This window comes from Acinonyx jubatus, chromosome B3, assembly GCF_027475565.1.
Source record: "Acinonyx jubatus isolate Ajub_Pintada_27869175 chromosome B3, VMU_Ajub_asm_v1.0, whole genome shotgun sequence".
NCBI lineage: Eukaryota > Metazoa > Chordata > Mammalia > Carnivora > Felidae > Acinonyx > Acinonyx jubatus.
Genome location: NC_069386.1, coordinates 17,797,808 through 17,811,704, shown reverse-complemented (window position 1 = coordinate 17,811,704; position 13,897 = coordinate 17,797,808). Strand labels below are relative to the sequence as shown.

At 44.9% G+C, this 13,897-nt stretch overlaps 1 protein-coding gene across 7 annotated transcripts in view; it reads right to left on the bottom strand.

Annotated features, from left to right (window-relative positions):
- MEF2A (myocyte enhancer factor 2A) overlaps window positions 1-7,184 on the bottom strand; it is a 162,193-nt gene extending 155,009 nt beyond the window's left edge. For 4 of the 7 annotated variants that reach the window (XM_053223624.1, XM_027067947.2, XM_027067949.2 and 1 more), the window contains exon 1: window positions 7,033-7,183. The gene's annotated coding sequence lies outside the window, so the exon portion shown is untranslated. Of the gene's footprint in view, window positions 1-7,032 lie in introns of all 7 variants that reach the window. The other 3 variants (XM_053223622.1, XM_027067948.2, XM_027067946.2) reach the window with 3 other exon arrangements.
- Window positions 7,185-13,897: the final 6,713 nt, after the last annotated feature.

Sequence of the window (13,897 nt, the reverse complement as noted above, 5' to 3'; positions counted from 1 at the left end):
CTGATATTGGCCACAAAAGCTCTTTGATAAATCTTCTTTAGCAATACAGCAGAAATAGTATTGTATTTCACATATACCATGTTAACTTGCACATCTCCCTAGCTTTTCTGAAATAACATGGAATCTGCTGGATAAGATGGAGAGAGAGAATGTTAGTAAGGAACAACCAGTAACTAATTGTAATTTCTAACACCGTTTTTACTAGGTTACACATTTGAAACTGGAAATAGAGCCCTCAGACAAGATGGCTACTCGCTGTCCAGAAAGAAGGCACACGGAATCTCAGGAAATGCCACTTGTGCTCAACAGCTCTGGGATTCCTGTCCTGACCCAAAATGATGACGACAACATGTTAATATGTATAGAAAATACGTAAGGCAGTACTTTGTAGTGAAAAGTACCTTTATAATTTTGAAAGTCTGATGTGGGTACACTGGTTTGTGGTCAGTCATTTTAGTTGATTAAGACAACTTCCATTCACCATTTACTGAACATTCACTATGTACCATGATAGACTGGTAGGTCCTGAGCATACACAAAGAACAAAATAGTCCCTGACACAAGAACTCAGCACAGCAGAAGAAAATGACGTCAATTATAATCCTTTAAATCTAAAAATGGAATTACTCTTCAAATTGTGTCTGTATCAAGAGCAAGGGAGACAAATTTTGTCTAGAGACTAAAATTGGTACCATACCTGACACCTGAGCCACAACTTAAAGGTAAGAGCATTCCAATCTCCAGCAAAAACATGCACAAAGATACATAAGCATTAATTCAAATTTTTCTGTCTTCCGAGTGTCCTACAGTGTGCTAACGCCTGTGGAGACCGTTATCAAGAAGACAGACGAGGCCTCTGCCTTTAAGGAGTTTACATTCAGATAATGGACAAATAAGGAATAACAAAACATGTACAAATTACAGTGTCTTGAAGTAAGTGAGATGCACAAAAGAGTAACTATCAGAGTGCAACATTAAAAAGGGTGTGCTGGGTGACAAAGTGAGACTTGGGCCATATTCCAAAGGGTTTGGCCATGCAGCCTTCTGAAGAGCATTTCAAGCAAGTAGTGCAAAAAGTGCAAAAGACCCTAAAACAGGAAAGGACATATAAGGTTTAAAGAACAGTAAGAGGACTGTGTGGCTGGCACACAATAAAACAGGGGAAGAACAATGAGAAGGAGAAAGATTATTCAGGGCCATTCAGGCCATGGAAAGAAATACAGACTCTATTTGAAGAGGAATGGGAAGTCATCGGAAGATTTTAAGCAGAGTAATGACATGATTTAGGATATTAAAATGATCCCTACAGCTGCTATGTGAAGAACCAACGTCTGAGGAGCAAGAGAAGAAACAAGCCCAGTTAGGAAGCTACTGCAGCAATTCATACAAGAGATAATAATGCCTTGAAATAAAGAGGGGGCAGTAAAGACTAAAATGGCAGACTGGCGCAAGATAAATTCTTAAGGTACAAGAGAATGGATGGATGGACTGGATTTGAGAGAAAAGAAAAGAATCCTGGCATATCTTTTAAGTTCTTGACATGAGTACTGCCATTCACTGAGATGGGTAAGGGCCAGTAAAGACATCAGAGTCTGGGGTAAGAAGGAGGAAGGTTGGGGGAGAGGAATAAATAACTATATTTCAGTCATATGGTTAATATTATGTTTGAGATTCCAACTAGATTTCCAAGTGGAGATCAGGCTCGGGAAAATTCTGGGGTAAAAAAATAAAAGTGGGAGTCATCGGCATGAAAATATATGGCATTTTCAGGGAAGAACAAACAGCTGGCCTTAACTGGGTCACAGAAACTGAAGGGTAGTGGCTGACGATGAGTTTGGAGAGACTAGAATCATTAAAAAGTGAACCATGATGAATTAATGCCAACAACAGAAGTAACAGCAACAGTGACAGTAACAGTAGGAGGAAAAAAAAATGTAGGTACCCAGCATTGTGCTAAAGGCTTTATAATAAACATCTCATTTAATCCTCTCAACAACCCTATGAAGTAGGTAATATTATAATCACTATTTTATACACTGAGCCTCAAGAAGGTTGAGAAACTGCCAAAGAACACAAGGTGCTAGAGTTGGGTATTCTAACTTAGGCAGTCTTCAATCTTATCCCTTAAATTACTGCCTCTCTACTGATTTTATATGCCTTCAAAGTTTTCCTTAAAAGAATGACATTTAGATGTAAATTTTAGAAATATAGTCCCCGTCTCTATGTAAAATGCGAATGGCTAGGGAATAAGAGGTGAGACTTGTAAGCAAGAGCACCAGAGTTTTACAAAACCAAAAGTTACAAGTTATTTTACCAGGTTACATGAAGAGTATCCCTTTGTTACAAGAGTCACAAATCATACCTCAAACTAATCCAAGTCAACCTGCATATGCATGGTGCTTGTAACAAAAATAACCTGGTAAAAAGGTCCAGCTCATGCAGTATAAATTTGCGCTCCAATACCAAAATATTTCCCAAAACATGTAACTTTACTGATGGTTGAATTATTTTTTAAGTTCATAAAGTTTACATTTTTGTATAAGGAAGAAAATAAAATTAGCATTGATTCAAAACAAGATGTGCCTTCATTGATATTTATTAAAAATCTGATCAACTAGTGTGTTTTTCACCCATGTTAATAACTCCTCTGGCTTTCAGCATCATCACTTAGGAAACCAATAAAGTAAATTACCTGCTGTCATATACTAATGTTCAAACAGTTGATATTCTACCTCACAAACCAGCTAATTTTTTTTAACTCATCAGTTTATGATTTCAAGTGATTAAGACAATTCAATATTAAATATTTAGTTTAGTAAGTATCAATTAAACTCAATAAATACAAATATTACTAAAATCAGTAAATAAACATCCAAACAAAAATACATTATTTATTAAATATATGGCAACACATATGCTATACAAGAGATAATAAATGAGTTTATACTCTTAATTAAAAACACACTGGACACAGGTCCATTTATTAAAGATTACACTGATAAAGCATACACAGATTAAATCATTTAGTTCCACAGAGCAGGTAAAATGAAATATAAAAACTTACAGATACCCACTAAAGAAAGGCTATTTTTAAAAATATACCTATTCCAGGTAGGAAATAAAAATATTTTTCTAATTTCAAATTTTAAATACTGTATCTTGAAGACAACTCGCACGGATAATTCACAAAAAACATGTTTCAGTGAAGAGTAGGGAATATACTTACATTGAATTCTAATTTTTTTTAATATTTAGAGAGATTATGGAGGTTACAATCAATGATTGCAAACCAAAAACCTAATGTAGACTGGCCAACTAAACATTTTATATATAATCTGACAATAAATTTAAAATTCTGGGATTTGGGGGGTTCCTGGGGGGCTCAGTCGGTTAAGTGTCCAACTTCAGCGCAGGTCATGATCTCACAGTTCAAGCCCCGTGTTGGGCTCCGTGCTGACAGCTCAAAGCCTGGTGCCTACTCCAGATTCTGTGTCTCCCTCTCTCTCTGCCCCTCCCCTGCTTATACTCTGTCTCTCTCTCTCTGAAAAACAAACATTAAAAAAAAATATTTTAAAAAATGCTGGGATTTTCATGTTCCAAAAGTAAATGAGCAATCTCCTGCATTTACACATTATATGAAGTCCTCTTGGTCACAGACGGAGGCATCGGATACAGCACTTTTACAGTCTTCATAGGAAATAAGGGAAAATGTATGGAGAGGAAGGGATGTACAGAGGAAGGGATGAAGGACATCAGGCGATATGCACTTTTGTACATTAAGCCTCAGGTAGTGTGCTAAGAACTCTCACTCCCATTATTTCATTTAATGCTAACAATTCCATGGGGCAGGTAGTATAACTCCCTCCCACTTTACAGAAGACATCTCATAAGTGACACCTTATGAGTAAGTGGCGGAGTTGGGATCTGAACCAAGATATGATGACAAAGTCTAGCAGCCTTCCTTCATAAGGACTTGCAAACACAGCAGGAAGTGTTAAAGTGTTCTTTTGCAGGAGGTTATCTAACTAGATTGATTTTGCAGGAGGTTATCTAACTAGGCACTCACTTCCCAATTTACTAAGAATGTACACAGATTTTCTCTCATCTAGAAAAGAGCAATGATCATTTTCAACCCACAAAGCAGTATTTTCAGTGCTCCATCACTGCTAAAAGAAAACTTCAGCTAGACTTTGTAGCATTCATATGCACCATGAGCACCTCTTCAAAAAAAAAAAAAAAAAAAAAAGTACAGTCTAATTACAAGACAAAATACATGAAACTGAAAATGCCCAGAGAAAATTCAAGACCATCAACATTGTATGTTAGACTGAACTCCTCTTGCCAGACTTACAAGCAGTGAAGAGAGTGAAGGAAAAAAAAAAAAGGTGGCCTTCCAAAACCTGACTGAAAGGCATGCTACTGCTCAAAAACAAATTGCTTAGTTTCCTCCTCCTAAATCAGAACATAAATCTATTAAAAGACTTCTGAAGTATTTCAAACTTCAGAATTATTTTCTAATAGAAAACACTTTTATTATTACTTAACCACCCTCAGAATATACTGATATTTCTCTTGGTAGCCAAATATTGCTACTACTTGCACATTAATAAAATTAATATTAACCTGTACTGCATCCTATACAAAACTATAATGCAATTGCTTTGAAAAATAAAACATCACCACCATAAAACAACTCAATACCTTTAAAAGACTATTTCCGGTTGCATTTACAAAAAACAATCTTTGTCACACATACCCATTAAGGAAACATAGAAACTCTTAAGCATTTGGAAGGAGATTATTCTCAAACCATAATTCAGCATAGTGACATTACAATTATTATTTCAGAGCCCCAATGAGCTATTTTCCTTCCACTGGGCACCCCCCCACCTCTCACTGCCTCCCTCAAGAATTTAAACTTTTGCTAGGAAGTAATTTATGGGGTTAAACATAATTTTAGCCCCTCTGTTCCAATATGAACAAAACCATGGTTTTATATATAACAAAATGTGAATCAAATGAAACAGATATGCAAATAATTACGTTTAGAAAAATATTTTTACTCATAATTGCTGACTGCTTTAACGAACACGTTTCTATTGGAAACACTTCCAACACTATTGTTAAAAACTAGGTCTGTACAAAGTATTTAAATCACTAGCTTTAGCTCTTCAGAGTTTAATTATAACACCATTATCACAACTTTTTACAGTGCTCACTGAGAATTAAAAGTGATTCCAGAATCAATTAGTGTATCATTATACACACTAATCTTAATAATTTATAGGACACAAGTGTTCCTTATGTTTGGTATAAAGCCTAACTAAAATTGGCATCCCTTTTAATTTAAACACCTTGTGGACTTTCTTCCTAAAACAAAAGTTGCCATTTGGTAAAGACAAATGTACCCCAAAAAATGTACCCAAAAAAACCCCCCAAAACAAAAATGTACATACAAAAGCCATAACAGCACAACACAGCTATTTAATCCTCACTTTCTAAATTCATACTAAAATAGATGCCATTTTTGCGTTTTCAAAAAAAGATTTTTTTTCAAGCTATTTTGTTTACCTTTTCCACAGACTGTTCAAGTACTGCCAAGGTAACAGATTTTAAAACTGACAACTGGAGCACTTGGCAATTGCCAAAACAACACAGCTGGATTCTTAAAGGGAAAGTACTCTTGTGTAATGTACACCTAATTACAGCTTTGGAGAACCTTCTCTTCATATAGTAAAAGATGATACGAGACACAGGGGAAACAAGCTGTGCTAAAAAAAAAAAAAAAAAAAAAAAAAAAAAAAAACAACTTGAAAAATCTTAGGCATTTGTTCAAAAATACTTACACCATTGTCACATCACAGCAAGCCTTTCAAATAGCGCATTGATTGCAATACCAATCTTACTGTCAACTAAAATGCAGGTCAACGCTGCCGCAATTCTTCAGTCTACACGCGGTTTCCCTGCTGGACCATGACGGCGGGGGGGGGGGGGGGGGGGCTCGCTTCGTACCTCTGGAGCCACACTTCAGGTCTGAAGAATGTTTTTATAGTCACACTTCCACGGGGAGGGAGGGGAGATCTGTTTTTCTAATTCAGAGATGCTCACCTCTTCCAAACTTGTTTGCACTACCTCACCTACCGACTTAATCCCCGCTGTTCGAAGACAGAGGATATCGAACTAAAAGGCAAAGTTTCTACCACATAAAACCTTTCCTGGGAGCCGGGATCTACCGGGATGTCAGGGGTAGCTCGCTGTTCCCTCTGTAGCCTCCCCTTCCCCGCTACGTCTCCCAGAACCCGCGGGCGTCCGCACCCCGCAGGTGCCCCCGGCCCGGGCCGCCCCAAATACCGACCCCGCCACTGACATCTGCACACACGCGCCCAGAGTTCGGACCTCAGTGTTCCGCCCGCTTCGACCAACCTTCTCCCAAAGCAGAAGTGGGGGAACTTCTTCAAGTCCGACCAAAGCGCAGAGCGCCCTCGGCACGAGGGGTCAATCCCTCTGGGGAGACCCGGGCCGCGGAGGACAAGAAGGAGGAAACGGGCCTTCGGGCGGAACCCCCCGGAGAGACTCCGGGCCCCCAGAGAAGTCCCTCAACTTTCAAGAAGGCGCCGTCCACCACCGCCCCCCAGCCCCGTGCGCGCACGGGGAGGCTCCTCGCGCCGAACCCGCGCGGCCGAGCCTCCCTCCGCCGGCCCGCGCGACAGCGGTCAGACCCCGGGCCCGCCCTCGGGGCACCCCGCCCCCACCACCGCGGGCGCCTCGCCCCTCCACGCAGACCCCGCGCGACCACCCCACGCCGCCTCCCCGCACCCCACCCGCCCCGCCGCCGCGCGCCCGCGACCCCGGCCCCCTGCCAGCCGGACGCCGCCCTGCCCTGCTGTCCCCGGAGCCCCGCGGGCGCCCCTCCTCGGCCGCGCCGCCCCCCGCCCCAGTGCCCCCCGGCCCCTACCCGGCCCCCTCGCCGAGACGCCGCCCCCTCCGGCACCGTCGGCCCGGTGGACGGAGCCCCGCCGCCGCGGCCCTCACCGTGTCTCCGGCGCAGCTGACGGGCGCGCACACGCTGCAGCCCGGGCCAGCCACCAGCGCTCCGCGCCGCCCGGAGCCGCCTCCTTCAGCCCGGGACTCGCCGGGACATCCGCGCACGGATCCCCACACCGGGGCTATTTTTAGGAGACAGGCCCCGGCCAGACCGGAACTCGTTCCTGCCGCCGCGCGTGCGCACTACGGCCGCGGTCCTCGGTGTCCCTCCGCCAGCCTCGCCTTTCCCTCCCTTCCCCTCGGCTCCCTGTCTCTCTCTTTTCCCTCGAGGTTTCTCTTCAGCGCTGACTTATCCTCTCGGTGGGTCCTAGAGTACTCGGAATGGGAAAGACGAGGGTACGGGCAAAGAGAGTCAGTGGAAGCAAGCGCTACTCCACAAGGACGCGGGGGGCGGACTATGTTTTTCCGGGTGGGTGAGGAGACGGATCACCCGGCACAGGAAGGAGATGACGGCGGTTTGGCGCCGGGGCTACAGGCTGGAGCTCGCTTCCCTGTGAAGAACCGTGTTCTCCTGGAAGGGATACTGGTCACTTGATGAGGGCCTGGGCGCCTCCCAGGGCGGGGCGGCCCGGCGGCGTCGCGCCCTACAGCCCCAGCCTCCCCCCGCCGCTGCCTCCTTGACCAGCCCGCGGGGGCTGGGACCAGGAGCGGCTTCAATGACGCGGCGCGTGGCAAATCGCCGCGCGTGGCCGCCGGCTCCAGCCAACCGGGGGCACCGAGGGGCGGGGCTCCGGGGGCGGGGCCGGGTCTCCCGGGCGCGAGTTCGGCAGACGCCCGGAGTCCGGTGCCAGGCAGGGTCCTCCGGGACGGCCCAGACGCCTCCTGCCGAGCTCCTGGGGCCGCGCCAGCACCCGTTCCCTACCCCCCCCCCCCCGCGACCCCGCCCCGCGGTCGGCCACACTGGCCCCCTGCAGACCTCTGCTCGCCACGCACGCGCCCACGCCCTCATTGTGGTCAGGGCCGCACCTGTGCTCGAGTCTGGGCGGCCGCCCCTGTCACCCTCACTGAGCAAGCACAATGGGACTTCGGTCCCTGGCGCGCCGTGGCGGCTGGGATCTGGGCCCAGGCCCCGAGGGAGTAGTACTTGAAGGGGCCTGGAGTGGGCGACCCCTTTCAGGCTGGCGAGGCAAGCGCCCCCGGTCCCGGGAGAGACACAACCTCCTAGTAATAGCCGATTACTAATAGGCATCGGAAGCCTACTGCTTGAGCGCCAAACTGCGCGGAACGTTTTGCATCTGATAGCTCATATATCCCTCACAACATCCCCAAGAAGTAGATTCAGTTTCTATTCCCATTTTACAGAAGAGGAAAGGGAAGCTGAGCGCTAAAGTGACCCTTTGAGGTCACAGCTTAAGAGGGCACCGAGGACTTGAACTCCCAACCACTCTGCATACTGTCTTTTCTGAAAGAGGTGCAAAGGAGATATGCTTGGGACTGCCCTTCTGTTTTGTGGGGTTATTGGTTTTGTCGAGCCATTGTTGGTCCCTGCATCTTGAAGCCTGCTAACCCTTGGAGAGTTTCTACAGCCACACTGCCTATTTCTGCACCCAGAGGTGCCTATGCAATAAACACAGAGCCAAATGGTTATTTTCATTTGAAAGAGAAACTCAGGACCGCAGCACTTTGAAACAGAGTGACTGGGGTGGCTAAGCAGATGCGCAGAGGACGGGCAAAGGAACTGGGAAGTTACAGAGGAAGCTGGAGGCTCGCAGGCTTCCTCTCTCAAGGACAGGGCAACGTACTGGGGAGAACCCAACACAAAAGCGGCACATAAACACCAGACGCTGGAAAATAAATCCAGAGTTCTGCTCAGAGCCCCACAGTATCACTTTCCAGAAGAGCCAGCAGCAAGGACTATAGGGAAGTTTTGGAAACACATTAAAATTTGGTGTAAGTAAAGGACTATAGGGAAGTTTTGGAAACACATTAAAATTTGGTGTAAGTCAAGGACTATAGGGAAGTTTTGGAAACACATTAAAATTTGGTGTAAATCAGCAAGTCATGTGCAAATGCATGTTTTTTAACCTGCCAGAAGCTGCAAAGGCAGCTACATTTGACTTCTTTGCTCCACGAAAATAGAAGAGTTTGATACTTTTACTTCAAAGCCTAGGCTCTGAGGTGGAGGGGACAGTGATCAGTAGCTCCGTCATTCCCACCTGCCCTTCACCCTGGAAAAAAAGGGGCCATGTAGAACAGACTTCCATTACTCCACCTCATGACCATCCCAGGGCACAGAAGACTAGCTCAGACTGCCTGCGTTCCCATTCAAATGCTGTGGGTCACTCCAGAGAACCAGAGAGCTTGGTCATGGCTCCAGCCAAAGTAGAAATGAAAAAAAAAAAAAAAATGTTTACATCACCTAAGAGAGTGCCTCTCTCCCCACCTCCTGCTTGTCAAAGCCCTTGTCTGAGAATTTCAGGGTATGATAAAAAGAAAGGAAAGCAGAGGAAGAAAATGGAGAGAAATAAGAGTAAGTTTAAAAATTCTAGAGCACAGCTATAGTAAAATACAGTCGCAAAACATAATCACTATTTGTAGTTAAAATAATCAGTTTTAGGAAATCATCACAGCTTCTGTTCTGGTCTCAAAAGTACATATCTGAAGTTCAGTGTCTCCAGCAACTTCCAGCACTCAGCTTGGCATAGACCATGTGTGGAACACTTACATGTGAAATTGGTTTGGAGGGAGCTTATGACGAGCAGCATCTTTGAGTCCTCCAGCTCTTTCTGGCCTGCTTAAAGCACTCTGGAGGCCAGGAATGTCTGAACTGAAAGGACTTAGCAGCATTGTAGTAGGCACTGTGACAGGGAGGTGAGAAAGAGCAACACTTCCTTCAACGGGGCTGGCGGGCCCTGGGAGACATACACCTTAAAACTCAGCCTGCTAACCACCAAGAGGGGGTTCTGAGGGCACTAGGAAAGCACAGAAGATGGCTCCTTAGAGGAGGCAGTCCCATAGTGAATCTCCAAAGTGTCCAGAAAGATGACAATGAGGCCCTCTCGTTGTGTCTTGATCTGAAGAACAAAGGCCAGGCTCCCCTGGAGGCAGGGATCCCTGACCACCTGGCAGCCTTGGCCTCACCTCTTCCTGCCAGACCACTCACCAGCCCCATTCAGAAATCTAAGAAGTTCCTCTGCATACACCAAGCTGTTTCTTTCTGTGTGCACAGTAAACCCCCTTTATCTCCATCAAGTCTCCACGTAGGCATCATTTTCTAGCACCTAGTTGAAGCATAAGCATTTCTTTATGTAGAAGTCTGTCTCCTCCCCTTTGGAGAGTGAGCTCCTTGAAGGCCAGAGCTGTGATTCGTTCTTTGCTGATCAAAATGTCTAGCACAGTGCCTGGTGCATAATAGGCAATGAAGGAATTGCTCCTTAAATATTTATGAGCAGCCTTTAGGCACAAAGACTGCTTTGTGCAGGGACCCTTGAGTGTGGCTCAAGAGAGAAACCACGGCTAGTGTGATGTGCCTGAAGCCTGGAGTCTGGATTAAGTGCTGGGGAGTGGTAGGAGATAAGGCTGGAAGGGTGAGACCGTACAGAGCCTTAACATATCAGGCTAGGCCATTTAGGCCTCATATATATAATTTTTAAATTATTTATTTTGAGAGAAACAGAGAGCATGGTGGAGGGCCAGAGAAAACGAGAGAGAGAGAATCCCAAGCAGACTCCACACTGTCAGCACAGAGCCCTACATGGGGCTCGATCTAACGAACTGTGAAATCATGACCTGAGCCAAAATCCAGAGTCAGACGCTTCACCAACTGAGCCACCCAGGTGCCCCCATTTGCATTTCCTTCTGAGAGCAATGGGAAGTACAAATTTGAAATGGTGGAATAGTTTGATCTATTTGGCATTTTACAAGGATCACCTAGGGCAATGGTTGGGAGTAGGTGAGAGAGCGCAAGACCAGAAGCAGTATGGCCAGTTAGGAGGCACAGCCGCTGCTACCTGAGCACCCCCACACACACTTCCCATCCCCAGAGGTCTCCACCGACTGCCCCATACATGCTGATGGCTTCCTGTGTCTCTGGGTCACTTTGGCCGCAGCTTCCTCATGTCTCAAGAAGACAGTTCTGAAGCATGTTCCCCAAAGTCTCTCAAGGGTGGGGGGGGGGGTCACAGTGGGTTGGGCTCCAGTCGTCCTCTGTGGTGACCCCCTCATTAGCCACTTTTTATTGTCTCTCCTCATCTCCCCTGTGTCACATCACCACTCCCTCAGAACCCTTGCCAGGATCACCTTCCAAATAAGCTACCCACACCCAAATCCTTTTTTGGGGATCTTCTTTTCAGGAGACCCACTTAAGACAGATGGTAAGTGAGTTAAGGAAGACAGAAAGCCTAAATGAAAAAAAGTTGCCTGACAGCAAGAAGACAGAAGCAAAACAAAGAGCCAGCTAGAAGGTAGAATTGACCTGCTTTCTGTCATTGAATCTGGGGTTAGGGAAGGGAGAGGAGCCTCAGTTTACCCCCAGGTTTCTGGTTTGGGCTCCCGAGTGGATAACAGCAGCATCACTGAAGTGGGGAGCACTAGTGGAGGAAGATGAGATTGAAGGGGCTGAACAAGGAGAGTGTGATGAGTTCCATTCTGTTCATGTTGAAATTGAAGTGCCCGTGGGACAAAAATGTCCTTAGCCTTGTGGGGTTAGAGAAAGACACAACCAGATGACACTGGACAGTGCCAGGAAGGCTTTCTGGAGGAGGAGAAATGTAAGCAGAATTTTGAAGTTGAAATATATGGGATGGAGAAAAAGAGAAATAGCTTATGGAGCAGAAGAATGATGAGAGGGATGGACAGTAAAAAGAATGGATTAGTAGAAAAAGGTAAGTTTATCTCAAGGAGGGGAACCTCAAAGGGGTTTTAATTTGTAAGTTTCTTAAAGATAGGGGCCATATTCAATCTTGTGTCCCTGACACTTACACAAAGTTAATATTTATTAAATATGTTGTGAACCAGGCAAAGGGGCTCAATAAAAATGTTTCATGAAGTCTCAGTTTTGCATGCGTGTAAATTAAAAGTAGAAGGTTTTTAAACATTTTTTAAAATGTTTTAATTTATTTTTGAGACAGAGAGAGACGGAGCATGAGCAGGGGAGGGGCAGAGAGAGAGGGAGACACAGAATCCAAAGCAGGCTCCAGGCTCCAAGCTGTCAGCACAGAGCCTGACACGGGCCTCGAACTCACAGACTGTGAGATCATGACCTGAGCCAAAGTCAGACACTCAACCGACTGAGCCACCCAGGTGCCTCAAAAGTGGAAGGTTTTAAGATGCAAAGACACATGAAATGATGTTCAACATCACTCATCATCAGGGAAATGCAAATCAAAACCACAAAGAGATATTGCCTTACACCTGTCAGAATGGCTAGAACCAAAAAGACAAGAAATAACAAACGTTGGCGAGGATGTGGAGGAAAAGGAACACTTGTGCAGTGTTGGTGGGAACGCAAATTGGTGGAGCCACTGTGGAAAACAGTATGGAGGTTCCTCAAAAAATTAAAAATAGAAATACCGTATTATCCAACAATTCTGCTACTGGGTACTTACCCAGAGAAAATGAAAACACTAATTTGAAAAAATATATGTATCCCTGTGTTTTTTGCAGCATTATTTATAACAACCAATATATGGAAGCAACCCAAATGTCCATCACTAGATGAATGGATAAAGAAAATGTTTATATGTGTATATATAATGTTTTAATGTGTATACACACACACACACACACACACACACACACATAAAGAAATAAAAAAAGAATGGGATCTTGCCATTTGCAAAAACAGGGAAGGACCTAGAGGGTATTATGCCAAGTGAAATCAGAGAAAGGCAAATATCATATAATTACACCTTTACATGGAATCTAAAAAACAAAACAAATGACTAAACAAACACACAAACAAAAAGCAGAAACAGACCAGAGAACACAGAGAACAAACTGATGGTTGCCAGAGGGGAGGAAGGTGGGGGGATGGGCAAAATGGCGGAAGAGGAGCGGGAGATACAGGCTTCTAGTTATGGAATGAGTAAGTCCTGGGGATGAAAGGTACAGCATAGGGAATACAATCAATGGTATCGTAATAGCGTTGCATAGTGACAGATGGTAGTTACACTTGTGAGCATACTATAATGTATAGACTTCTTGAATCACTACGTTGTGTATCTGAAATGAATGTAATATTCTGTGTCAACTATACTTCAATTAAAAAAAGATGTAGATGGGGGCGCCTGGGTAGCGCAGTCGGTTAAGCTTCCGACTTCAGCCAGGTCACGATCTCGCGGTCCTTCGAGCCCCGCGTCAGGCTCTGGGCTGATGGCTCAGAGCCTGGAGCCTGTTTCCGATTCTGTGTCTCCCTCTCTCTCTGCCCCTCCCCCGTTCATGCTCTGTCTCTCTCTGTCCCAAAAATAAATAAAAAAACGTTGGAAAAAAAAAAAAGATGTAGATGTAGGGGCACTTGGGTGGCTCAGTCAGTTGAGCGTCCAACTTCAGCTCAGATAATGATCTCATGGTTGGTGAGTTTGAGCCCCTCATTGGGCTTGTTGCTGTCAGCGCAGAGCCCACTTCAGACCCCCCCCCCCCGCCCCTCCTCTGCTCATGCTCTCTCTCTCAAAAATAAAAATAAACATTAAAAGAAGATGTAAAAAATGGAATGTTTTAAATGTGTTACCCCAAATTAGTGAATTCTCCATATATAACTCCCTGTCTTTTTTTAGAAATATCACATATAAAAACTACATCTTACTTGTAAAGTTACTTACTTTACTTGTATATTTTACTTGTAACTCTGACATAGGACATAATGACTTGTAAATATTTCAGAAAATCAAATCTCCACATTTTAAATTAAACCTAA